Source organism: Lissotriton vulgaris, unplaced genomic scaffold (genome assembly GCF_964263255.1).
Source record: "Lissotriton vulgaris unplaced genomic scaffold, aLisVul1.2 SCAFFOLD_511, whole genome shotgun sequence".
In the NCBI taxonomy this organism is placed as follows: domain Eukaryota; kingdom Metazoa; phylum Chordata; class Amphibia; order Caudata; family Salamandridae; genus Lissotriton; species Lissotriton vulgaris.
In genome coordinates this window covers 850,487-876,427 of record NW_028252725.1, presented here as the reverse complement: position 1 = coordinate 876,427, position 25,941 = coordinate 850,487, and positions in this window count along the sequence as shown.

Here is a 25,941-nt window from a genome sequence, read left to right as displayed (position 1 = left end):
CCTTATCTCTCCATACATCTATTAGCCCTGGATCTTCTTGGTAAGTCTTAAGCCACCTCCTCATTTTAGGCAAAGGGTGTCCATTTTTTGGAGGACTCCTATCTAATACCGGGTCTAACAAAATGTTAAAATCGCCATCAAGGATGATGGGCCCTGGTGCGTCCAACAGGTGTGCATAAAGCTCCTGCAATGCTAAGGGATTGTCGATATTGGGCCCGTAATACCCTCCAATCACTAGTGTTCTGCTATCTATACATATATTTCGGGGGGCGTGGCTTCGACTCCGCCGAGCATGGTCGCCTGAGCTCCGAGCTCCGGGCCGATCTCGGTATTTATCCTGACCGAGAACCTCTCCGGCGGCGCCACTGACCCGGCGTGGTTCCTGACCGACGTGGAGCACCTCGGCATCGGCCGAACATGAGAAGGGACCCACGGCTGTCTTGAACTCGGCAATTGAAACGGAGCCCGGACTGCGGCGGTCGGCCATCTTGCCGAGGGCCGGCTGCGGTCCACTGATCCCCGGCCTCGATTGCAGAGGGGTCGACTGGAGGCCCGGCCTACATGGAGGAACAGGGGTCGGAGCAGCCCGGGACACGGCCCATTGGCAGGGATAGACGCGGGCGCCTGGCGCTGGGGCCCCATGTATTGGTGGTCCCGACTGGCCGGCGGCAACGAACGGAGGTCCCGACGAGAGGGGGCTGTGGCGTCATCGCCTCCGGGCGGCGGAGTGGAGTGGTCCCGGAAGGGGGCCCGCATACGGCGGACCCGGCGGGGCTGCTACTCGGGGGCGCCGCTCTGCCTTGCAGCCGGCTGTTTGGTGCACCGGAACCATGGACCCCGACTGGGGAGCAGAGCCACCTCGGAGCTGGGAGAGGGGAGTGGCGCCTGGCCTGCTGGGGACACGGTAGCTGTGCTGGGCGACTAGAGGCCGCCGGATTTGCGGTTTACCCAGGATTGACCTGAGAGGGGCCCTGCCCTTGGCCCAGTGCGGACACGGTTGGTGACGTCTTGGTGTCTACGCCACGGGTCCCTGGACTTGGAAGGACTTCTGGCCCCCCTGCGCGGCCCTCCTGTGCACAGGTGAGGGCCTGGGGGCGCGTTGGCGCTCCCCCTAGATCTGCCGTCTGGGTATCCTGGTTCTCACCGAGGGGCCGGGGCGGCTTAGCGTCACTGGTGGGCCTCATTGACGGACGCGGGGCCTAGCGAGTGGGAGCCCCCATTGGAGCACCGGGTGCCTGAGGCCCGACGGCGCCACCCGGAGCCATCTTGTGGACGCAGTTCCGGCTCTCTGCTCAGACCGACCTGTGGGGCGGCGGCCCCCATTGCCACCCGGAGCACACTTCGAGACAGACTTTTGGCGATTGGCATAAGTGCGAGAACCGGTGGTGCAACATGGGGAAATCACGGAAGAGAGAGGGCACGGCACCACCGGACCAGGCCGAGGATTCTCTTGAGGCCCATGACCAGCGGCCGATGGATGGCCAGGCTACAGGGCTGCAACAGCAACAGATGGACCAGATCCTCAAGGCCATAGGGGACACGAGAGAGGCGCTACGCCAGGACATCGCTCAGGTTTCCACAGGCCTTGGTCTCCTGAAGGCGGACCACGACAAGCTCGCTGATCGAGTCAAGGCAGCGGAGCTGGTGCTAGAGACGCTGGAACCGGCCCAGAAAACATTGGACGCCACATTGAGGGACCTAACGCGCAGGGTGCAGCAGCTGGAGAAGAGAGCGGCTGACGCAGAAGGGCGCAACAGGGGCAATAACGTTCGAGTGGTGGGCCTGCCCGAAAATGTCGAAGGGGACGACATGGTCTCATATCTGGAGAACTGGCTGCGAGATGTGGTGGTCCCTGAGGGCCTGACGCACTTCTATACACTGGAAAGAGCTCATAGGGTCCCAGCTCGACCTCCAGCCCCGGGCCGTCCCACCCGACCAGTGATAGCCCGGCTGCTACATTTCAGGGACCGGGACACTATCCTGCGGCACGCTAGGTCGGATGGCCCGTACAAGGTGGACAATGCATCTGTGTCTCTATTTCCCGATTATTCCCAGGAGGTCCAACGCTGCCGCTTCTCCTTCGTCGCTGTCAAGAGAGCTCTCCGCGACGAGGGGGTGCAGTACTCTTTGCTGTTCCCGGCGTGCTTGAAGGTGCTGGTAGATGGAGTGGCGACGTTCTGAGACACACCGGACGACGCTTGGCAGTGGTTGGAACGGTACAGAGCGGGCAAAGATGGCACGGGTACCTGGGCGGAGGCTGCGGAGGACCGGCCGAAACCACGTAGGAGCAAGCGCAACCGGAGGCGAGAGCGGAACAGGCGGTCCCCGACGGCGATCTGGAGAGGCAGGCCGCCCTTCAGGCGGTGTCGATCATCTCTGGAGTGGTGACGGAGGCCCCGGAGGTGGACTCGGGCTCCCGGTTGGGCTCTGATGAGGTGGAGCTAGGAGGTTCGGATGGGGGCTCGGAGAAGGACCCTGGGGAGTTGCCTCAGGTCACCCCGCAGACTGCCGATGGACTGATGGACGAATGATTTCCAGGAAGCTGAGTGAAGGACAGTAAGGGGGTGTGCTCAGCCTGTGGGGAAGACATTACCGGGGTTGTTGGGGTCTTGCTGTCTGCGGCGCTAGGAATGCCGCTGTCACCTGTTTTACTGGTGTGTTGCCGGAGCGCGAGGGGGCCATGGTCCATTCAGTGGGGCGGTGGTGCTGCTGGGGGGGAGGGGGGAGGTCTATTCTTAGTCGGGATCGGCCTCTCACGGTGTGGTGGGTCTCTGGCTATCCGGCTGGCTGGTGTGGAGTCACCTCCTCGATCTCACATAACTTGTGAGTCTCTGGTAGTTCCCAGAGTTTCCCTCGTTAGCGGGGGTAAGGTTTGGATGGGTAACAATTGTTTGGAGCCTGTTCTGGGGGTGGGTGGGTTGGGGGTTGGCTGGGGTTGTTGCAGGTTGCAGGGGATTGTCAGTGTGCCGATAGGGCTGTCAGGGACTGGACTCCGCTATAGGCCTATTGATGGCGGCTAGATTGGAACTGAAATGTGTTACCTGGAATGTGCGGGGGCTCAACTCCATGAGGAAGAGATACAAGGTGCATGCATACCTGGTGCGCAGGGGGGTTCAGGAAGCTTTTCTGCAGGAAACGCACTTAACACTGGCAGAGGGGCAAGCGCTGCAGCGGCGATGGAGGGGGCAACTCTTCTATACTACCTATTCTGCTCATGTTAGGGGGGTGTTGATTTGGGTGCGAGCAGGTGTCCCCTTTCAGCCCATGACGACGAGGGTGGATTCAGATGGGAGGTTTGTGGCGGTACTAGGACAACTGGATGGCCGGGATGTTACGCTTTGCAGTGTTTATGTTCCAAACTTTGATCAGGCCGCGTTCTTCTCTGCGCTGTCGAGGAGGTTGGCATCTCTGCTGGTGGGCACGGTGTTCATGGGGGGGGGACTTTAACTCAGTGGTGGATGTGGAGATAGATCGTTCCCACCCTCCGCTGGCTCAATCGGTGGTGCGCAGGGTGGCCAAGGCTCGGAGGAACTGGCAAGAGCAGTGGGGGCTTTTAGACGCCTGGCGGACGCATCACCCCGTCGATAGGGATTATTCGTTCTACTCCACGCCACATGATCTACACGTGCGCCTTGACACTTTTCTTTGTACGGCTGGGGCCCAGGAACTCACGCGCAGCAGTGAATACCTGGCGAGGACCATCTCGGATCACAACCCTTGCTTACGTACGGTCCTCTGGTCCAGACAGCGGCAGCCGATCCCCACGTGGCAGCTGAACCCGCTGGCACTGGAAGACCTGATATTCCACACTGAGGCGCAAGAGTGCATTGAGCGTTACTTTCACGAGAACACGGGTACCGCGACCACTAGAGCGATCGAGTGGGACGCCTTTAAGGTGGTGGTACAAGGCGCGTGCCTCTCGTCCTCGGCGGGGGTACGTAGGTCACTGTTGGCTGATGTAGAGCGGGAGGAGACCTCACTGCGGCAGGTGGAGAGGGATAGCCACATGGAGGGAGGCAATAAGGAGGAAGTGTTGGCTGCTCGGGAGCGAGTTGCCGTCCAAGTGGAGAGGCTCCGCTGCCATGATTACCGGGAGTACATGGTCCGAGCACACGCCGAGAGGGACCGGGTCGGTTCGCTGTTGGCGTGGCTGGCCAACCCTCAATCTAGGGGTACGCCAATACTGTCGCTGACCACACCGGCCGGGGACTTGGTTCATTCACAACAGGAAATTAATGACCAGTTCCTAGCTTATTACTCGGAACTCTATCGGAGCAGACTGTCGGCGTTACCAGCTGGATTGGAGGTCTTCCTAGATGAGGCGCAGTTACCGCAGCTAAATTCGGAGCAGGGAACCGCGCTGGGTGCAGCTATCACCCTGGAGGAGATCAGAACGGCGGTTAAGCACATGGCCAGAAAGAAAACGCCAGGGGGTGATGGACTCCCGGTGGAGTTCTACGCCGCATATATTGACCTCCTAGCGCCTCAACTACATCAGGTGTATGGGGAGGCGTGGGATCGGGGCAGGTTGCCAGTGTCGACGAGGGAGGCGATTATAGTGCCGTTATTGAAGAAAGGCGGGCTTCCTACGGCTAGAACGGCGTATCGCCCGCTCTCGATGCTCAACGTGGACTATAAGGTGTTGAGCAGGATCCTGGCTACGCGGTTATCTGTCCATATGTGCTCTCTGGTACACCCGGACCAGTCGGGCTTCATCCCCATGCGGAACACCTCGACGTGTATACGGCGCCTGATACGGGTCATGGAAGTTGAGGGGTTCAGCGTGCTTCTTCGGTTCGGGTTAGGGGACGGTTTCGTCCGCTGGACGGGGCTGTTGTATGAGTCCGCCACTGCTAGGGTCCGCACGGGCCGCTCAATATCTGCGGCATGCCCAGTGGAACGAGGCACCCAACAGGGTTGCTCTTTGTCCCCGCTCCTCTTCGCTTTGGCGATTGAACCTTTGGCAGCACGGGCTCGACAGGGACGGCATTATGAGGGGGTGTCCCTGCGCGGGTTTCGCATTATATTCACTTGGTATGCCGACGATCTCCTGATGTACTTAGCTGATGTGGAAGCTTCGGTGCGGGGTGCGCGGTGCGCGGGCCTTGCTCCGTGAGTTCGGAGAATTGTCGGGGCTACGGGTTAACTGGACTAAGACCTGTCTCTTCCCCTTGACTCCCCGTTGCATCCAGCCTGCGGAGCTCGGGGGATTGCGCTGGGAATCGGAGTGCCTGCCATACCTCGGAGTCTACATTTATCATACCCACTCGCACCTATACGAAGGGAATGTGGGGAGAGCCCTGAGGGGTATTAGAGGCAACATGGGATTTTGGCACACTCCCCCGTTGTCTGTGGCCGGACGAATAGCGCTGTTGAAGATGGTGGCCCTACCACGCCTGCTTTATTTTTTTCGCACGCTGCCGGTGTGGATCCCGCTCTCTTTTTTTAGGATGCTGCGGTCGATGGTGATAGGGTTTATCTGGGGCTCTGGCAGGAGACGTGTAGCTTTGAACACCTTGCTTAGGTCCCGGGAGGAAGGCGGCCTGGCGGTACCGGATTTTGAGTGGTATTACCTGGCGGCGCAGCTACAGTGGCTCACGCTGGCTGTGGCACGGGAGTTTAGAGTCCGGGACGGGCCGCAGGGTCGGATTATACAACAACACGTCCTGTCCTTCATCGTGCTCCAGCAGGGGCTTCGGTTGGATCAGCTGACTTTGGAGGAGCGCACCCTTCGCCAATGCTGGCTTTGTAGCCAAAAGCGGGCGGGATGTCATATTCCTTATGCACCGGAGATCCCCTTGGGCATGTGCACTGCCCTCCCTCATGGTGGGGACTGGTCGGCGCTGGCCACCTGGGAGGATCTCGGGGTCCACATGATAGGGGACTTGTATAGGGACGGTGCCCTGCTGTCGTTTCATGATCTACAAGAGGCCTTCGATCTGCCGAGGGGTGACTTTCTGCTCCATGCGGCTCTAGTGACTGGGATTCAGAAACGCTGGAGGATGGGGCTGGTAGAACCGCCCACGTCGTTGGGCTGCCAGTACGTTGTGATGGTAGATGGCGCTTATAAGGATATCACCTGCCTATACCGGAGATTGGCGCTGGATGGACCGCCCCCCCCCCCTGGATAGGTTGCGGGAACGCTGGGAGGGCGACACCGGTCGGCAGATACCGGAGACGACCTGGCCCCAGCTTGTACGTAGGGCCTGGAAGGGCACGCACAATGTTAGGTTCCAACTGGTTCAATACTTCACTCTACATAGGGCGTATTGGACGCCGGCCAAGATCCAACGGGTCTTTGGAGGCGCGCAATCGGTATGTCCCCGCTGCAATACGGAGGGTGCTGATTTTGGGCATATGTTCTGGTCATGCGCGGGGCTTGGCACATACTGGGCTGATGTTATGTTGAGCTTGAATGAGGTTACGGGACGCCAGGTCGACACGGACATGGGGGCCTGCCTCTTACTCTGGTTTAAACATACTCCAGCCACGAAGATTACCAGTAAGTTCTTCGACCTGGGGTTAATCCTAGACAAGAGGGAGCTTACACTGCACTGGAAATCTAGGGGGGGACCCAGCTTCCTGAGGTGGCGGGAGTGTTTCCAGCAATGGGCGACTAGTGAAGGGACACTTAGATTACAATTAGCCAGACGCGCCGCTAATGATAAAGCGCTAGATGCGGCCAGGGCATGGAGCGCGCTAGTGGTGGGCCTGCAGGCACTCTCAGAAGCTGATGGAGATGATGAGGTTGACGTACCGGCGAGCCAGGAGGGGACGACAGGGGTGGAGAGAGCGGGGGCACTGGTCGAGGATGTGGTATGCTAGGCCGCGTAGCCAGCAGCAGGCGAGGATTGCCTGCATGTGCCGAATGAGATGGAGGATGGAATGGGTAACGTGCACTGATTTGGGCAGCGCCTGGACTCCCGCTAGGCTGGGGAGCCGAGTTTGGAGAATCTCAGGAGGAGTCGCCCGCTCTTTCATGGAGGTTTATGATACGTCACAAGAGAGACAGTAGAGGGCACACTGACAAGGGGGGGTGGGGGTAGTGGGGGTGGTGGGAAAAGACGGATAGGGCTTCATTAGTTGGGGATATTAAGACGCTGCATTATTGTGCATCATAGCGATGGAGAAACATAGCCTAACTGTGAGATGCGTGCACAAAATTAATAATAATTTGTTTAAAAAGAAAATCATTTGGGCATTAGGGCCAGTTATTTGTTGGGGTCAGGGGTGGGGGAGAAACGGAAAAGCAGATACCAGATCGTTTTTTCGAGCAGATGTCATTGTTTCCTTTTGTGATTTTCTAATCCGGCACTCACTAGCTATTGCCGCCCGGCCTCCGGAATGCGGGCTAAACAGCTGTGTGAGGTTTGTTTTACGACTGGTGTAGGTCATTGCTAGGTGACGAGACACTCGAAACAACTGTTTGTATGTTTTCTATATATCTGCAATAAAAACACAGTTTACAAAAAAAAAAAAAAAAGATCCATACATATATTTCCAACAGCCCATCTCCCTTTTACATTAGCTTTGTGAGCCTCCATAGTTGTTTTTTCAGATTTTTTAAAAATAATGATTACACCTTCAACACAGCATGTTTGTTTCGTACAAATATAAAAATCTACCCAGCGATGGCCTTTCATTATTCCTTCCCATTCGGATAACAAGAGATGGGTTTCTTGAAGAATAATTATGTCCCAATCTTTATTTTTGAGGCATTCGAAGATCCTTTGCCTTCTTGTTCTAACTCTCAAGCCCTTCACGTTCCATGTGAATTTTAATTCCCATGATTTGAGGTGGTAAGGGCATTTTCCCCCTTAGCTTTGTGTGATTCGGACCAAGATTTTTAAAATTTTTACCCCAATATGCTCCCACACCATGTGCACCATATTTTATACAAAGGCCGTGTCCCCGCCCCCCCCCCAGTTTATCCCTCCCCTGGAGAACCCTCCCTTTACTCTTCGGCAGGCCTGTCCTGCCTATTCGAGAACCCGATGGGCAGATATTTTTTATTTTACAGTCCGGCTTTTTGCACCTTAATTGTATCTATCAGCTCTTCTACCTCTTGTGTCTCTTTCAGGTTATACATGTGATTATCCCACATAATCCTCAGCTTTGCAGGAAATTTCATTTGCACATAAGCCCCCAGGGATTTTAGCTCCTGTATGTATTGACCTAACTGCCACTGGCGATCTTGTGTCGTCTTAGAAATATCAGACTCTAAATGACCACTCATCCTTTTTGTAAGATCCTGCACTTATCGCCTCTTTTAGAATTCTTTCTTTTAGTGCATAGGTTTTCAAGTTTACAAGGATCTTCCTGGGATTTGTCCTGTTTTAATTTTTCGCGAAAGGGTCTCTGTGAACCCTCTGTATATCATTGGAGAGCTCCTCAGTTTTAATCCAGGGGAAAAAGTCTTTTAGAAGATTTATCACAAAGATCGTTATGTCACCTGTTTCTTGTCCCTCTGGAATGTGCAGGAGCCTCAAGCTATTACGTCGGGCCTGATTTTCTAGTGACTCGATTTTACTTTGAAGTTCTTTTTCATTAGCCTGCAGGGCCCCGTGTTTTTTTCATTACAGGTGAGCCTTCTATCTGGCTCTTCCATATTGGTTTCCAAGGTGGTGACCATTTCCATCATAGAGTTCATCTTGGTCTCCAATGTCTCACATACCCCCTGGATTCTGAGTTGATTTTTTTCTGATATCGCAAAGCTCGATCTCATCTCCGTGATCAAGATTTCCATTAATTGATTCGCATTTTTAACCCCTTCTTTTATTTTCCTTTGTGGCTGGGGGCTGTATATTTACCTGTATATTTTCCTCACTCTCCACTTCCTTATCTTCCTCTGATGTTGCCAGCTCACTGAAACGGTTCGGGCTGTGTGGGATACCTCCAGTAAGATTTTTCTCAGCCTTTGTAAGTTGTGGTGAGTCCCTTTCTGAGTGAATGACCACACTCTCCTTCTCTGGGCTTTGATCTTTTGAATTTTTAGGAAGGGTGTATTTTACCTTAAAGTAGGTACGAAGAGAGGGGGTAATTTTAACCTTTTGTGTTACAGCTTTAGACCGTATTGGAACTATTTTTGACTCCAGTATTTGTGGTGGTGACACTACTTTGTTTTTTTCTTAGATTTTCTCCCCTTTCTCCTTCTCTTTTTTTATTGCTTCAGAATTTATTTCAGCCCCTGAGAAGTTCCTGCTTCTTAGACAATATCTTTTTCCTCTCTTAGGCAAATTGTCTAGAAGGTCAGTAACACAGTCAGTAACCAAGTTATCAGTAACAGTAACAGTGGTCTTACGCCCTTCCACACCCTCCTTTACAGCCAATTCCTCTACTTTTACTGTAGTACTTCCCAAATATATGCCAGATTTTTCACTTACTTGGGTAAACACAGGGCCCTTCTTTGTTATTTTCCAGGTCTTGTTCCTGTCCCTTTTTGAGGAATGAGCAGCCCTGCTGCCCTTTGGTTGTTCTCCTCTGCCTGCCAGTTCTTCCCCCTGTGTCTTCTCCTTCTCAACGGCCCCCTTGCTGCCGGGGCTGGCTGTTGCCTTTGACCAATAGGAAATCCTAGTAGTAGCCTTCCTGCTCTGCCCTGAGCACTGCCCCGCCTCACTCCACAGCGTGTCCCTGGGTCTCTCCGCCCCCCGAGGGTTGCTGCAGGGATCTAGCCCGAAAACACGGAGCCGACCCCACTCCGTTGCGGCAATACGAGAGTCCACTGTCTCGAGAGACACCAAGACCGCCCCCGCATCCCGCGTTGATTACAGCCGATCGACGATCCCAGCTGACACCCGGAAGTAGCCACGCGCTGAACACGCCGCGAGGCTGACCGAGCAGACCGAGCCTCCCGAAGGTAAGCTACGCTACGTTTTTCTTTCCCCTTTTTTTTTCCTGCGCTATATCGTATTACATTAATTACACAGTTTAAACTTGAGATACCATGTTGGTCCGGACCCTCATTTCCGCTGCCGATCTGCTAATCTGCCCATGCGAGCCGGGAGCTCCCGACTGGCGTCCCTATCCTGCCGCCATGTTCTCCCCCCACAGAAGACACCACTAAGTGTGGAGTTTTGGAACTTTAAAATATTCACCGAAAATCATCCGAACAACGAATTCTGATTTACTCACCTGTTTTCAGGAGAGAACCCAGTGCTGCATCTTTTAGCCCTGCACTGACCCTGAAAGGTAATTTTAACAGTACTTGCCAGTAACTTGTATTTCCTTCCATAGGAATCCATTGTCTGGTTTTCACAAGAAAAATTTCTAAGTGTCTATTTTCAAAAAATAAAATATTCCTAAAATATCGTCTGTATGACTTAAATGCATTCTTTCAACTGTTTACAGAGATGCACCAGTGCTGGACCCAGGATCCACCACTTAGTAAGAAAAAGTAACAATAACACTACTTACCTGCTAAGTGAATGTTCTGCTATAGGATAACATTGGTGATTCTATGTGAAAAAGTTTAAACTTTTAAAATACAATAATATTCCTTAAAAATGACTACTGTAACCAAAACGCTTTTACTCAACTGTTTGCAGGAGATATCAAAGGACTAAATCTAGGATCCAGTGCTTTGGTTAGAAAAGTAATCCATAAAGTAACTAATTGCATTTGAATAGAAATTCACATTGAGCTCAATGTTGCATTGTGTTTGAAATTGTGTTGCCCATTGCAACAACTGTAACTACTGTACTTAAACGTCTATTGTCTATTTGCAAAGTATATAAACTAAATGAATTCATTCTGAGAAAGTATATTTTGTATTGTAATGTATAATGTTATTATAATGTAATTTAAAAAAAATATCTAAAAATAAATAGTTTTAAAAATGTAGTAAATCAGTATCAAAAAAATCTCTTTAACAATTAATACATTAAAAAATGTCCTTCACAAAACCCTTGAAATTCACTGAATAAAACATAGGTTTGAGACCTGTTATAGTTAGGAATTAGCATTTAAAAAACCTTTGAAATTCACTGAAAAAAACATAGGTTTCAGGCCTGATATAGTTGGGAATTAGCATTTAAAAAACCTTTGAAATTCATTGAAAAAACCATAGGTATTAGGCATGATATAGTTAGGAATTAGCATTTAAAAAACCTTTCAAGTTCACTTAAAAAACCATAGGTTTTAGGGGTGTTATAGTTAGCTGGATATTTCACTCGTACAAAACCATTGAAATTCCTCCGATATAGTTAGTTCAGCTAACTATACCTCGCGCCCCGGCAATGCACTGCTGATGATGTCACATATTACATCACTCATGACATGGTCAGTGACATCACTGATGACATCACTGATGACATATCAAATGACATCATCCAGTGACTGTGTGTTTCTGTAAAGTTTAAATATGTTAAATATGTAGGGAAAGGCGTATTGAAGAATGAGTGGGTGCATAACTGTTTGAATGGATGATTTAGTAGGTGCGTGACTGACTCCATAAATGAGTGAATAAACGTATCTTACTGAATGCATGGGTTAGTGACTAAACTGTGTGAATGTCTGTATCTGTCTGCCTGTCTGTTGGTGTGTAAGCGGCTGCATGGGTTTGTGAATAGCTACATGATTGTCTATATGAGTTATTGATTGGTTCTCTGAGTATCTGTATGGGTGCCTGAGTGTTTGTGTGCATGGAGTGTATGTGACTCTGTGCATAGATGTGTGACAGGGTGATTCACTGGGTCCATGGTTTCAAGAGTGCATCTGTGATGGACTGTATGGGTGGGTGAGTGCATGTATGGGTGTGTTAGTGAGTGAATGTATATCTCAGTGGTACATGTGTGAGTAACTACATATACCTAAGGAAGTATATATGTGTGTTAGAGTATATAAATGGCTATAAGTGAGAGCATGTGATTGTGAGAGAGGCTTCATGGATGAGTGTTTGCTTGTATCAGTGATTGTATAAGAACGTAAGAATGTGCTAGTATTTGTATGAGTAAGTAAGCTGGTGTGTGTATAACTGTATAGGTGAGTAAATGGGAGTGTGATAAATTGTTTGCATGACTGACTAGGTGTGTGGGTACCTCTATGGATGAGTGGCGGTGTGTGAGGGTCTATATAGGTATATTAGTGCATATGGTAGACCTGTACTGAGTGACAGTAAGTATGAGTGACTGTACAGGTGAGTGAGTGGATGTGTGTGTAGACCTAAGAATCAGTGAGTGGGTATGTAGTTATTGTTGTCAGAGTGTCCATGGTTTTGAGAATGGAAGTCTGTAATTTAGAGTGGGTCTATCAAAAGTTATATTAGGGTGTGAGAAGATGCATGAAATTATTCCATGGATGGGATGATGTCACCAGTGATGTCATCAGTGATGCCATTTGAGATGTCATCAGTGATGTCACTGACCATGTCATGAGTGATGTATTATGTGACGTCATCAGCAGTGCATTGCGGCAGCGCAAGGTATAGTTAGCTGAACTAACTATAAGTGGGGAATTTCACTGGTTTTGTATGAGTGAAATGTCCAACTAACTATAATGCCACTGTAACCTATGTTTTTTTCAGTGAATTTCTAAAGTTTTTTTAATACTAATTTCTAACTATAACATGCCTGAAACCTATGATTTTTCAGGGAATTTCAAAGGTTTGTTAAATGTTAATTTCTAACTATAACATGCCTGAAACCTATGGTATTTTAAGTGAATTTCTAAGGTTTTTTAAATGCTAGTTTCTAACTATGCCTACAGAGGTAGGACATGTGAAGAAATAAGAAAAAACGCACTGAAAGAAGCAAAAGAAATGCAGAAAGAAGCAACAGAAGTCCACAAAGACGAAGAAAAGTGCAGGAAGAAGCAAGACATGTGGAGAAAGAACCAACAGAGGAGCAGAAAGAGGCCTGGTTGCAAAATCATCCTGTGCCCACAACTTTTTCAGACGGGTACTGGTGGTAACTGACTCTGACTAACTAGTCCTAGTGCCAGTGCTATGCTAAAAGACACTTGGAATACAGTGAAAACACCTACATACACTAGGGAACACTATACGTTGGGGTACCCCTGACATTAGCATGACCTCCTCTGTAAGGCCCTAGTACATAATAGGGCAGGGGGATTAAAACTACCTCGAAGTCAGAGGTGCAGAAATATGCTACTTTAACTATTAGTCGCGTTTGCAGAGTGGTGGAGAAAGGATGCTGGGCGTCCAACCAACGCTTAGGAATTCCGCTGCGTAGGACTTACAGGAAGTACCAGGAGGGATTCCTGGCCCCCAAACTCCCTCAGGACTAAATTGGACTTCATCCCCCATCCCGTAGCCTGCCACGAGGCGTGTTCACAGAGTGGTAGAGAAAGGGGGCCATGGCTTTCGAAGACGTCTTAGCAATCCCACTGTGTGGGACTTGCTAGCGGTAACAAGAGGGGTAGTTGGCCCACAAGGACATCCTTGGGGGCCAACTTCCCAAACTATTACCTCCAGTCATTCCCACATAGCAGCCCTGGTAAGTACTCGTACCAGGCCACGCCCACTTTGCCCAACACTCTATAAACGCGCTCCCTGGCACTCTATTGGATGGAGACTGAAGCCCCTTCACTGATGGGAGTCCTTTAGGGGCCAACTAGGCTACCTTTTACCTCCAGTAAGCCCCACACAGTGGGATTGGTGAGAGGTAGACAAAGGCCATGCCCCTTTCTCCGCCACTTTGCAAACACGCCCACTGGCATGTTGTAAATTAGGGGATTAAGTCCCCTTGAATCCTGAGGGTCCTTGGGGGTCCAACTAGCCTACCAGGTACCTCCAGTAAGCGCCACAGAGCTGTGTTGCGGAGAGGTGTAAAAAGGGGCAGGGCGTGGACCACCTCTCTGCAACGCAGGCCTGTGGCGCACTGGAGGTACCTGGTGGGCTAGTTGGCCCCCAGGAGCCCTCAGGATTGAAGGGGAATTGATTCTCCAATTCAAAACACGCCACAGGGCGTGTTTGCACACATGTTACCTCAGGCCCGCCCCCTCCCTTCATCACTGTGCAAACGCACCTTGTGGCACGTTTTAAGTTGGGGAATTAAGTCCCCTTGAATCCTGAGGGTCCCTGGGGTCGAGCGCAAATTTTGATTTGCTGTTTGACGTCTGTCAACATTAGATTCGGTGGAAATCAGGAAGTGTTGACCGCCATTTTGTCAGTGCGAGTCAACATATTGTTGAGAACGAAGGGGCAGAACAAGGAAAGGGGGCAGGAAAAATTTGCGAGGTGCGCGCACCCGGTCGCGCACCCGGCAATTTAATTTAAAAAAAAAAAAGGTTTTTTTGCACGTCGAGGTTCTTTAGGGACCCCCTGAGAAGCTCTAGGGGGTCAGGGAGTGTCTACCTTGCCACCTTTTCACGTTTTGAAACTTTTATGTAAATCGGGTAAAACGCCATTTTTGAAGCCAAGTCATGTGACTCTAAAACAATACTTTTCATTGGTTCATAGCAGTTTCAGGTCTAGAATCTTCAAAAACCCCACCGATTTCCCTCACTATTTGCTTTATTCTCCTGGAAGAAGGAACCCAGGCTTTTCACGAAGGTAAAAACCTAATGAGAACAGTAGAGTGGCTTTGGAATCCGCCCTCTGTTCCATTGGCTAGCTCCATAAATGGAGGCTAGCCATTGGAACAGAGATCTGTCCGTCATGGCCGGACCAGATTCGTGGGCGTTCCCGCAATTTCTTCCCTCTCCACATCGTCATCGCTGCGGTGGGTGTGTTTATTTTTTTTTTCTTTCTGCTGCATCCTTCCTCACACCAGCCGGACGGCTCTCCCTGTGAGGACGCAGACCTGGAGTGCAGCCAGAGCAACAGGGCGCTGTGTTTAATCAATCACCTCTTCATCGAGGTGCACAACCGGGGCTCCGGGGGAAGCGCGAAGAGGCCGGGGAAGCCGGCGTCTGAGTTGAATGGCACGAGCAGGCCTCGCTCGCCTCCTCCGAGACCTCCTCCACCTGAGCCCGCAGCTGTGCAGAGCTGCACGGCCCGAGGCAGCAGGCATGCCAGAAATAGAGAGCCGCCAGCTGCGCGTGAGCAGCGACCCCCCGCGAAAAAGCAAGCTCCGATCCCGCCACCGCGTTGAAAGAAGCAGTCCGTGCTCATCGAGTGGGAAACGGGTGCGAGGATCGCTTCGGAGCCTCTCTCTTGCCCCAACGCCACGCTTCGGCTGCAGACTGCGAGGCGAGAGCCAGCAGGAGCCCCCCCAGATATGGCCGGGAGTCCGCAAACGGTGGTGGGCAGCCTGCAGCCGGAAGCGCCTATCAACATGCAGCGGCTCAGCGACTTGTTCCTATTGTAACGTACCGTTTGCTACCTCTTGTGTTTTGTTTGCTCTTTATACATGCACAATTGTCACTATTGCCCCATGTAACGTAACGTTTGCTTTTGTAACATGCTCACTTGTAATGTTCACCTCATGTATCATTACTGTTCCTATTGTGAAGCGCTCTGACGCCGGGTAAAGTCTGCGCTATATAAAAACGCATAAAATAAATAAAAGAACATGTCCAACCTGGCCCCTGTCACCGATAGTAGTTGCGTGTATGCATTTGCATACAATCTGCACAATTCGTAAACCTGCGACTTTAAAAGTTTGGAAGTCAATCTGAGCTGCGCTCTACCGTTGAATACCGCAAACTTGTTAAGTGTACTTCTTTCGTAATTGGTGGTGTGAAGGTTGGGGGACGTTACAAATATGCGCACACTGAAGATCGTAAGGGTTTTACGTGGTTTGAATGATCGAAACGTGCATGTTGTTTAGCGGCACAGCCAGCCAGTGTATGTTTGGAAAGACCCCTTTTCAGAGCTGGAATCTCTCCTCTGAGGCTTTTCACCGTCCACCTTCCTCTCAGCAGTTTTCGTTCCTCCCTGAATGTCTGTCTGCAGCAGCAGCTCCTGCTCTTTGCGCCGCCTCAGCCCTTCATATCACTCTCACCTCTCTGCAAACCCTGCACCACCCCAGCCCTACCAGCTGCTCAAGCTCTGTCCTATCCTCGGCTCACCCCAAACTCCACTATTCTCCATGTGTGCCCCACTCTCTGACGTGCAGTCAGTGGATCTGGGCGCTGAGCGTGTGAGAGCTGCACCCTCACACGCAGCCTTCATTCCCAGAGACCTGGAGAGAATGAGCCCAGCCTGCCAATCCCAGTTCTTCCTCGCCCGGTAGAGCCCCTCCCTTCCCACCAGCAGCCTCACCTTGGAAGCAGCAGTTCTTGCATCCTCCTCGCCCTCCAGTGTACCTCTTTGGAGAGATTCCACGCGCTGTGATGTGTGCCCGTGCAGTTCTACGCATGTGCAGAGTCCTCTCCCGCGTGGAGCACCTCTCATGAGTTGGCCACCACCTTGAGGACGAGAGCCCCCAGCAGTACCATCTTGCAGCAGTTTCCTTTTCAACCAATAAGCTCCCCCGTTTCCCTAAAAAAGAAACCACTCGCTGCCAAACTTAAGTGCCCTAGGGGCCAAAGTGTTCTTGATTCTTCCTCTAGGGGGCACTTTCCAATGCGGACTTCGGGTCCGTGTCTGGTTGATGACAGTTTGATTGGAATGGTGTGAGCCAGGGGGGCGGTGAGACTTACCAATCCCACCCTATCCGTAGTGCAAATAAAGTAAGTTCTATTTTTCTGGCCTTTCGCTGTGGCTCACCTCTACATTGTCACTTCGTAAACCTGAGCATCTGGCCCAATACACTCCAGTACCCAGGTTCGGAGCCCTTCAATCCACTGCCCACCTCACCACCCACGCAATCACTGTCCATTTTTACCTCTCATGCACCCACTGTCCATCCGCAGCACTCCCAACACTCAGCTTCAATGCCCTAACATCCACTGCCCACCTTACCACCCACACAATCACTGTCCAACCCTACCTCTCATGCATCACTGTCCGCCCGCAGCACTCCAACACCCAGCTTCAATGCTCTAACATCCACTGCCCACCTCACCACCCACACAATCACTGTCCAACCCGACCTCTCATGCATCACTGTCCGCCCGCAGCACTCCAACACTCAGCTTCAATGCTCTAACATCCACTGCCCACCTCACCACCCACACAATCACTGTCCAACCCTACCTCTCATGCATCACTGTCCACCCGCAGCACTCCCTCACATCCACTGCCCAGATTCACCACTCTCACATGCATGGCCCAGCTCCACCACTCTCACAACCACTGCCCAACCCTAGCTCTCTCACATCCCCTGCCCAACCCTAGCTCTTTCACATCCCCTGCCTGGCTGCACCACTCCTACATCCAGTTTCAGTACCCTCACACGTTACCTGTCTCCTCCCACTCACATGCACCTGCAAACTCCACCATGCTCAGATCCAGTGCGCAACTCCATTCCACTCACAGGCCTTCACTTTAGACGCTCCGTGGATGGACATGTGGCGGGTCACAGGATCCATCTCAGGCGGCCGGACAATAGCAGCTTTCTCTGAGCTCCGTGTATACTAACGAGCACAGAGGGGGTTCTAGCTTAGCTACACAAAGTCCTCTGGTATATTTACTTTCTAAGTTGACGATTTCAGTACTACACCCAAGAGTTCTATTCAACTGGACCAAGTGGGCACATGTCATGTGCCACGGCAGATTCTAGTCCTAGCTTGTTGCATCCAACCTAAGCAACCTGGGGGGGTGCGGCCCGCATCTCAGCAGAGCACAGGTAGCAATACAAGCGCTGGATGATACAACTCTGCTTCCGACATAGGGGTACAGCCCTGCATGCCGGCCACCCACGTGCAGAGTGATGCAACGGTGCTTCTTACCATGGCGTCTCGACCGGCATCGCGTACTGCCCCAGTCATCCCTGCCGTTCCTACACTCTTGTGCCAGGTCTTCCCAGCTCCTTCGCCCACACCCAGAAGTTCTGTCACAAATACGACTTCTCTCCTCCCTCGTACACACAAACCCAGCAGTTTCACCACAGTTCTGCCTCCTCTCTCAAGGCCACCGAGTACAATCAACTATAGACAAACAGGCGGTTTTTCGTTTTAATGTATGTCCAGATTTGTCTCGCAATGTATGGTGGTGCAGTGTATGACTGGGCGTTCGAGACCAAGTGAGTTGGGAAGGGAGCATGTATTGTATTGCACAGTCTTGAATACACTACCTCCTACAGGGACGCCTGCTGACTCTCCTCTTGATACTCTACTGCAGGAGTAAATGCACAAGCCAGTTTTCATGGTAGTGCAAAATGATAACTGAAATAGTTCAAATACAAATCGCATTTGCGAGAGATTAAGCTATTGCCATTGTAAATGACAATGCCATTTATTTATCTGTTTTCAAAACCAACACATAAATACAAATTTTGTCATTTACAATGCCAATAGCTCAAACTTTTCCAAAGGCGAAACCATTGCATTGTAAATGCTTGTTGGAGCTGGAAGCAGAAAAAACAACAGGATGGCAGAAAGACAGGAAACAACATATTCTTCTTCTGACTCCCACATAGAATATCGCCAGCAAGCCAAGAAGGGGTAATCTTCTTTTATTTGGAAGTTTTTTACTTTTCCTGAGGGACTAAAAAAGGTAAATGCCCCTAAAGTAACGTGTACCCTTTGTGGTACTGTTCTTTCAAGGGGACACCCTCTCAAAAAATACTCCTTTTCAATCCATACCATGATCAGACATGTTAAAAATGTGCACCCTGTGCAATATACCCAAGCAGCCACAAGAGCTCTGGCCCAGCAGATTCCACCAGCTGTGGCCAGCACATCTACAGCTCCACTTCCATCGCCAGCAACAGCAGAAATGGACCTTAAGCCATATTTGGCGCATGTGCATATGCGGTGCAACAAATGTTTTGATGTTATTGTTTTTGGTGAGCAGAGCCTGAATCTAATTGAACGCAGCATTCAGAATCATAAATGCTCTGAAAGGATATAAATTGTTTTAATTTTTCATTTATTTTGTTCTTGTTGAACAGTTTCATGTTGCAGTTCCTGAATTTTCTAAGAAAAAAAACCAAAAAAAATATAAAACTTTAAAAAAAGGTAAAAAAAAATATAAAACAACAACAAAAAAAAGTTATTTTCAGAACTCATTCAATTCTCTAGAAAGAGTTATATTCCTAATACACTGTGTCGTTCATTTTTTTAATGAAAGCGTAGTGCATAAATGAGTGATTGAAATGACTGAGTGAAGGGAAGGAAGGGACTGAGAGAAAGAGTGAGAAAAGGGGAGTATGGTGAGTGACAAAAGAGGAGTCAAAGAGTGAGTGAAAGAAGGGGACTAAAGGTAGGGGAGTGAGTTAAGGGGAATGAAAAACTAAGGGAAGGGCAGTAAAGAAAGGAGAAAAAAACCTACTTTCAGTGTTTTGATGTTGTATTTATATTCATAAAAAAACACAAAGATTTTCACACATTTTATTTAGGGGTTAGCATTTAAAAAACCTTGCAAATTCACTAAAAACACCATAGGTTTCACACACGTTATAGTTAGGAATTAGCATTTAAAAAACCTTGCAAATTCACTGAAAAAAACATACGTTTCACAAACGTTATAGTCAGGAATTAGCATTGAAAAAACCTAGCAAATTCATTTAAAAAACCATAGGTTTCATATCAGTTATAGTTAGCTTGACATTTTACTCATACAAAACCAATGAAATTCCACCGTTATAGTTAGTTGTACTCACTATAACTGGCGCGCCCGCAATGCACTGCTAATAACGTCAAATATTACATCACTCATGACATCACTGATGATATCTCAAATGACATCACTGATGACTTCACTGATGACATCATCCTTGTGAAAGAATGGCAGACCCTCTCTCAGTGTAATATAAGTTTTGATACACACATTCAAAAATAGAAACAAAAAATTCAAAAACAATGGAGAAACTAATTCCAGTTACAACAACCTATTCAGAAATTGCAAAATCTACATACACATTCACTCATTCAACAACATTTCAATATAGTTACTCATACACATACTCAATCAGCATATATACTCATTCACCTATACATTTTGTAATACACACTCATCCTTAGAGTTACTCACACACATACTCACACATGCAAATAAATTATAAAACAATCATCCACTTACTTATACAGCTATACATGCACCACTACTCTTACTTCTACAGAAACGTACACATACATTTTTACTAAAACAATCACTTATAGGAACTAAAACTTATTTATACAGAAACTCTTACAATCTCTCACTCTCACACATACTTACCTATATCCATCAATTCTCACTTATACTAATTTAAAACATATGTATTTACTCATAAGGATATGATTGAGACAGTCATTCACTCACTAACACACCCATACACACACTCATCCACCCATAAAGTCCATGATGTTTTCAAAACATATGCAAACAGTAAGCCACTCATTCATTCATCTATGCACAAAGTAATACCCCCCTCCAAACCATACAGACACTCATATTAACACTCAAAAAACAAACTAATAACCCATATAGACAATCATGTAGGTACTCACCAACCCAAGCAGCCATCTATAGATAAAGTGAGACAGTGATACAGATATTATTTACAAATATAAACAATAATTTCTAATACATGTATTTAGTAAGAAACACTTAATAAGTCAGTTATACAATCAATTAAAAAAAAAACATCCATTTAGACACTTATTTAACCGTTTCTTCTTCGACCGATGTTTAGGTACACATAAATAAAACATATTTTTTTCCAGAAAGACACACATTCACTGGATGATGTCATCAGTGATGTCATCAGTGATGTCATTTGAGATGTCATGAGTGATGTCATGAGTGATGTCACTGACTATGTCATGAGTGATGTAATATGTGACGTTATTAGCAGTGCATTGCGGGCGCGCCAGTTATAGTGAGTACAACTAACTATAACGTGGGAATTTCAATGGTTTTGTATGGGTAAAATGTCAAGCTAACTATAACTGATATGAAACCTACGGTTTTTTAAATGAATTTGCTAGTTTTTTTTAATGCTAATTCTTAATTATAACGTGTGTGAAACCTATGTTTTTTCGAGTGAACTTGCAAGGTTTTTTAAATGCTAATTCCTAACTATAACGTGTGTGAAACCTATTTTTTTTGTGAATATATATATATATATATATATATATATATATATATATATATATATATATATATATATATATCGAACGATGTAGGTTCACCTTGGGAATGCCAGTTGTTGTTTCTGTCCCAGGAAGAAAAAACAACGAATCCCAAATTGCTGGCAAGAGGTACTTTATTCAAGTGAAGGTCACAGCAGCGCTAACAGATGACGCGTTTCGGGCGGGTGGCCTTGCTCACATAAAAAATATTTCCCACAATGCCTCTTTTTAAACCCCTTCATATACACCATGTGATGCACAAATAATAAATATAAAAAAAATACTTATAGGTCACATGTCAATACAATGTAAAGTGCCTTTGATTACGTATGTAAATAGTTGGATCACATTGTCATTATTTCAATCAGTTGTTAACTTTTCATTTGATATCAGCATAAATGCTTGTTTTCATTCAATTTATCAAAACCGCAATAAAGTGCAATGTGCATATATCCCTTTCGTATGTGCAAAGAAATGCCAATAAATATTTTCATGCCATATCCAAAAAATATATGATTTATCCTATTTATAATATAAATAGATATAAAATCAACTTTCTTAAAACATGCAGGAAATCCAATGCCTTTGTCTACCAGAACCAGTTTAAAAGCATATTAAAAATTGTTAAGTAGAAAAATATATATGTAATTTCATTTATAATTTACATTTATCAAAGTGCAATGGCATGATGTAAACTGAACACTCTCCTGTGTAACTTACGCAAAAAAATGTGCAATATCAAGCAAGGTATTTAAATGCAGTTTTGAAACCTCCTATTCCAAGGCCAACTAGTTACACATTCGGGGACATCAAGTGTCGATGGCAACCCCAACTAGTTACACATTTGGGGACGTCAAGTGTCGATGGCAACCCCTATGTGACCTATTTTCCCCAAAGATTTTTTCATAAAGTGACTGTAATGTCACAGGGAGAACCCAAATTCACCCCTGTTATTACAGTTTGAAAAAAAAGGGAAAAAGAGGAAAAAAGTTTAATCTGGGCGTCGGAGTGAGACATAGTTTAAATATATAGATTCATAATGGGTGGCTGGCCGGAGGCACCTCTCTCAACCTTAATATCGCTATGCTGTATGATTACACAAATTATGACTACGGAATCTGTAGAGTGTTATCCTCATAAAAAAATTATACAGATCTTCCGTAGTGTTGAGTCCATTCGGGACCTTAGAATCTAGTTCTAAGATTATTTTGGACTCTAATTGTCTAAGCATCCTATCACGGTCTCCACCCCTTCAAGGTGTGGGTACCGAAGTGATGACATAATAGCTAAGACACTGGAGGTTGGTGTTATGTACACTCTTAAAGTGTCTAGCTACCGGATAGGAGCTATCGTTGTTCACGATTGCTCTGATATGCTGCAATATCCTGGCATGCACTGGTAGTTTGGTGCTTCCCACATACCTGAGATCACACTGCATGCCAGGACGTAAACAGCATACTCTGTTTTGCAACCGTAATGTCCTTTAATAGATTGTGGTACTGGACTAAATGGAGTGTAATACTGCTGTGTGTTTACTCCAAATTTGCAGGCTCTGCAACTGCTGCATTTATAGAATCCCATTCGAGGTGGAAACCAGGGTTTTTTGGTTATAGGTAATTCGGGGCAAGGTTTGGAGATATGCATACGTAGGGAGGGTCCCCTCCGAAACTTAATCTCTGGCCGTGCTGGTAAATGATGCAATAGTACTGCATCTGTTTGGAGAATAGGCCAACTTTTACTGAGAATAGACCGGATTTTTCTGTCCTGGCCACTGTATGCAGTAATGAATCTAATAGGAGTTTCAGCCGAATCTCCTACTGGGACCCTGTTTGCCTCCACTGGTGAAAATAGGGTTTCTCTTGCTCTAGATTTCATTTTGTTGACTGCTTTTGTGAGTATGTTCTCCTTATAACCTCGTTCCCGAAATCTATCTAATGCTTGGGCTGTACATGTATTAAGCTCATCCTCAGTGCTACAGATTCTCTTCACACGAAGAAGCTCGCCATATGGAATGTTATCTATAACGTGGCGAGGGTGGGCACTTGTTGCATGTAGGGTTGTGTTGCCCGATGTGTCTTTTCTGTGTAATGAGGTGGCTAGGTGTCCTGCTGTGTGGAAGACCCTAACGTCTAAAAAGTCCACCGATGTTTTACTAATGTTGTGTGTGAACCTCAGGTTGTCTTCATTATTGTTTAGGGCCACAATGAACTCTTTCACATTTTCTTCAGTGCCCCTCCAAATTAAAAACACATCGTCTATAAAACGAACCCACATGACTACATTAGTAGCAAACACCGCCCGGTGTGTTTCCATGAGGACCCGCTTCTCCCACCAGCCAACGTGTAAACACGCGTAGCTGGGAGAAAAGCAGGCCCCCATGGCCACACCCCTTTTCTGTATATAAATATCTTTACCAAACAAGAAATAGTTGTGATGCAAACACCAGCTTACAAATTCACTCAACATCTTGTTATGGTTGTAACAATGCACTGGTCGGGTACTTAAGAAATAGTCCAGTGCTTCCAGCCCTCTCCCATGATCTATGCTGGTATAGAGGGCTTCGATGTCCAATGTTACCAATATACAGTCTTCTGACCAGGCAATGTTTTTCAGTTTTTGTAAAAAGTGTCCCGTATCTCTTATATATGTAGGCAGACTGCTCACCAGGGACTGTAAAAAGTAGTCCGTATACTGTGCCAGATGTTCTGTTGCACTGCCAATGGCAGAGATGATAGGTCTGCCTGGCACTGGACACCCGCCTTTATGTATTTTGGGAATCAAATAGAATTTTGGCAAAACTGGATGTTCAACATGAAGGAATTTAAACTCTTCATTTGAAATAAGTCCTTCCCTTTTAAATTTATAGAGAAGTTTTTTTAAATGATCTCTGGACAAATTGTATTCTTGCATATTTTTTTAGGGTTCAGGGCTAGGTTTGGGTTTTGGGGTATAGGGGTATTTTTAGGGTTCAGGGGTAGGTTTGGGTTTTGGGGTACAGGGGTATTTTAAGGGTTCAGGGTAGGGTTCAGGGCTAGGTTTGCGTTTTGGGGTACAGGGGCATTTTAGGGTTCAGGGGTAGGTTTGGGTTTTGGGGTACAGTGGTATTTTTAGGGTTCAGGGCTAGGTTTGGGTTTTGGGGTACAGGGGTATTTTTAGGGTTCAGGGGTAGGTTTGCGTTTTGAGGTACAGGGGTAGTTATAGGGTTCAGGGCTAGGTTTGGGTTTTGGGGTACAGGGGTATTTTTAGGGTTTAGGGATAGGTTTGGGTTTTGGGGTACAGGGTATATGTATAGGGTTAAGATGGGTTAGTGTTTAAGAGTGTTGGGGTATTTTAAGGAGTAAGGGTGGGTTATGATTATGGGGTGCAGGGGTATTTAAAGGGAGCAGGGTGGCATTAGCACACGACACGAGACATGGTATGAAGGGCGGAACGTTCCACACGCCCCCAGCATTTGTCAGGCCCCCAGTACATGCCCACAGCACAACGCAGACACGCCCACAACGGACTACTTTCCTGGCACGGTTCTTTTACCTTTTAAATGTATATGGTGGGCGTCTGCATAGCCTATGTCCTTCTGCTGCAACTGCCCTTTCCAACGCTGTATTGGGTGTTGTGATTGGTGCTGTGGTTCCTGAGATTACCTGCCTCAAATGTTTGGGCTCTCTCTTTATTATATTAGTATGGATAGTTGCTTTACATAAACACATAACTATAGTGTGATATTCACGTTAAAGTTGATCATAGTTAGGGATGCTCATGTTAGGTTAGCCATATTTCATGTAGGCTTCAGTTTGAATTACTCATGTAGAGAAACAATTGTACTTTTTGCTCCTGTGTTCTCTATCTTTTTCTCTTGTTTTAGGAGCCAAGCTGCAGCAGTTGAGCTAATTACAGTTTGTAAATTTTTGATTTCTGTGAAAAATGTTATCAGTATGTGATCCATGGGGAATAAATACTAAATTTACGCACCTGTGCCTCAGGCAAACTGACCGCGATATATCATCCTGCTGCAAGATATCTCTTGAAGGCTATTCAGCTGTAAGTTTCCATTGTGTGATGGCTGGAAAGAAGAGTAAAGCCACCTTTCCAATGGCTGGGAAGAAGTCGAAGACATCTTGTCATTAAATGCTGTATCCTGATTGGTCTCTGCTCCCTCAGTAACATGGGAAGAGTTCAAAAACTGACATGTTTTAATAGCTTATTGCTGAGCTAAGTAGATGACCTGCTCCACTTTCTCAAGACTGTATGTCATTTTACTCCTGTTGAATGAGTTAGACTCAGATTCATTCCCTCTTACCTGAATCTTTATTTGATTCTACCTTTTGGAGACTTTACTTTCTAACATCTATTGCTCTCTTTCCATAATCCTTCGACTCCTTAGCTTAGCATAGTAGGGTCTACCCTTCACGGGAGCTGAATTTGTATGATGTACTTGTGACAACTTTAAAGTCTGTCTCTGTATTTGCTATATTTTGAATCGCTTCAAAATTACCTGACCAAAATACCTACCTGATTAAAATTGATTTACAACTAATGTGAATGCTTTGAGTTTGTAACTTTGCTAATCTGTTAATAAACCTTCAAGGTTTGCAAATCTACTTCTCTCCATCAACGTCGTGTATCTTGAAGTGCTTTCAAGCCATTGAGTAATTGTTGAATTGTTTTTTATATCGGTTTTTAATAGTAATATTCAGACACTCACAAGTAACATTCTTATCTGCCACAGCAGATATAACAATACCCCACCCACCCTCCCTTTATCACCCTCCCCAGAGGGATAACAGCAATTGAATTCAGTGCGTCAGTACCTTGGGCTCTCATGCCAATTAACAATGTCTCCGGCTAGATTCCAGTGCCCAGCAAGGGAGCATCGAGGCGTTA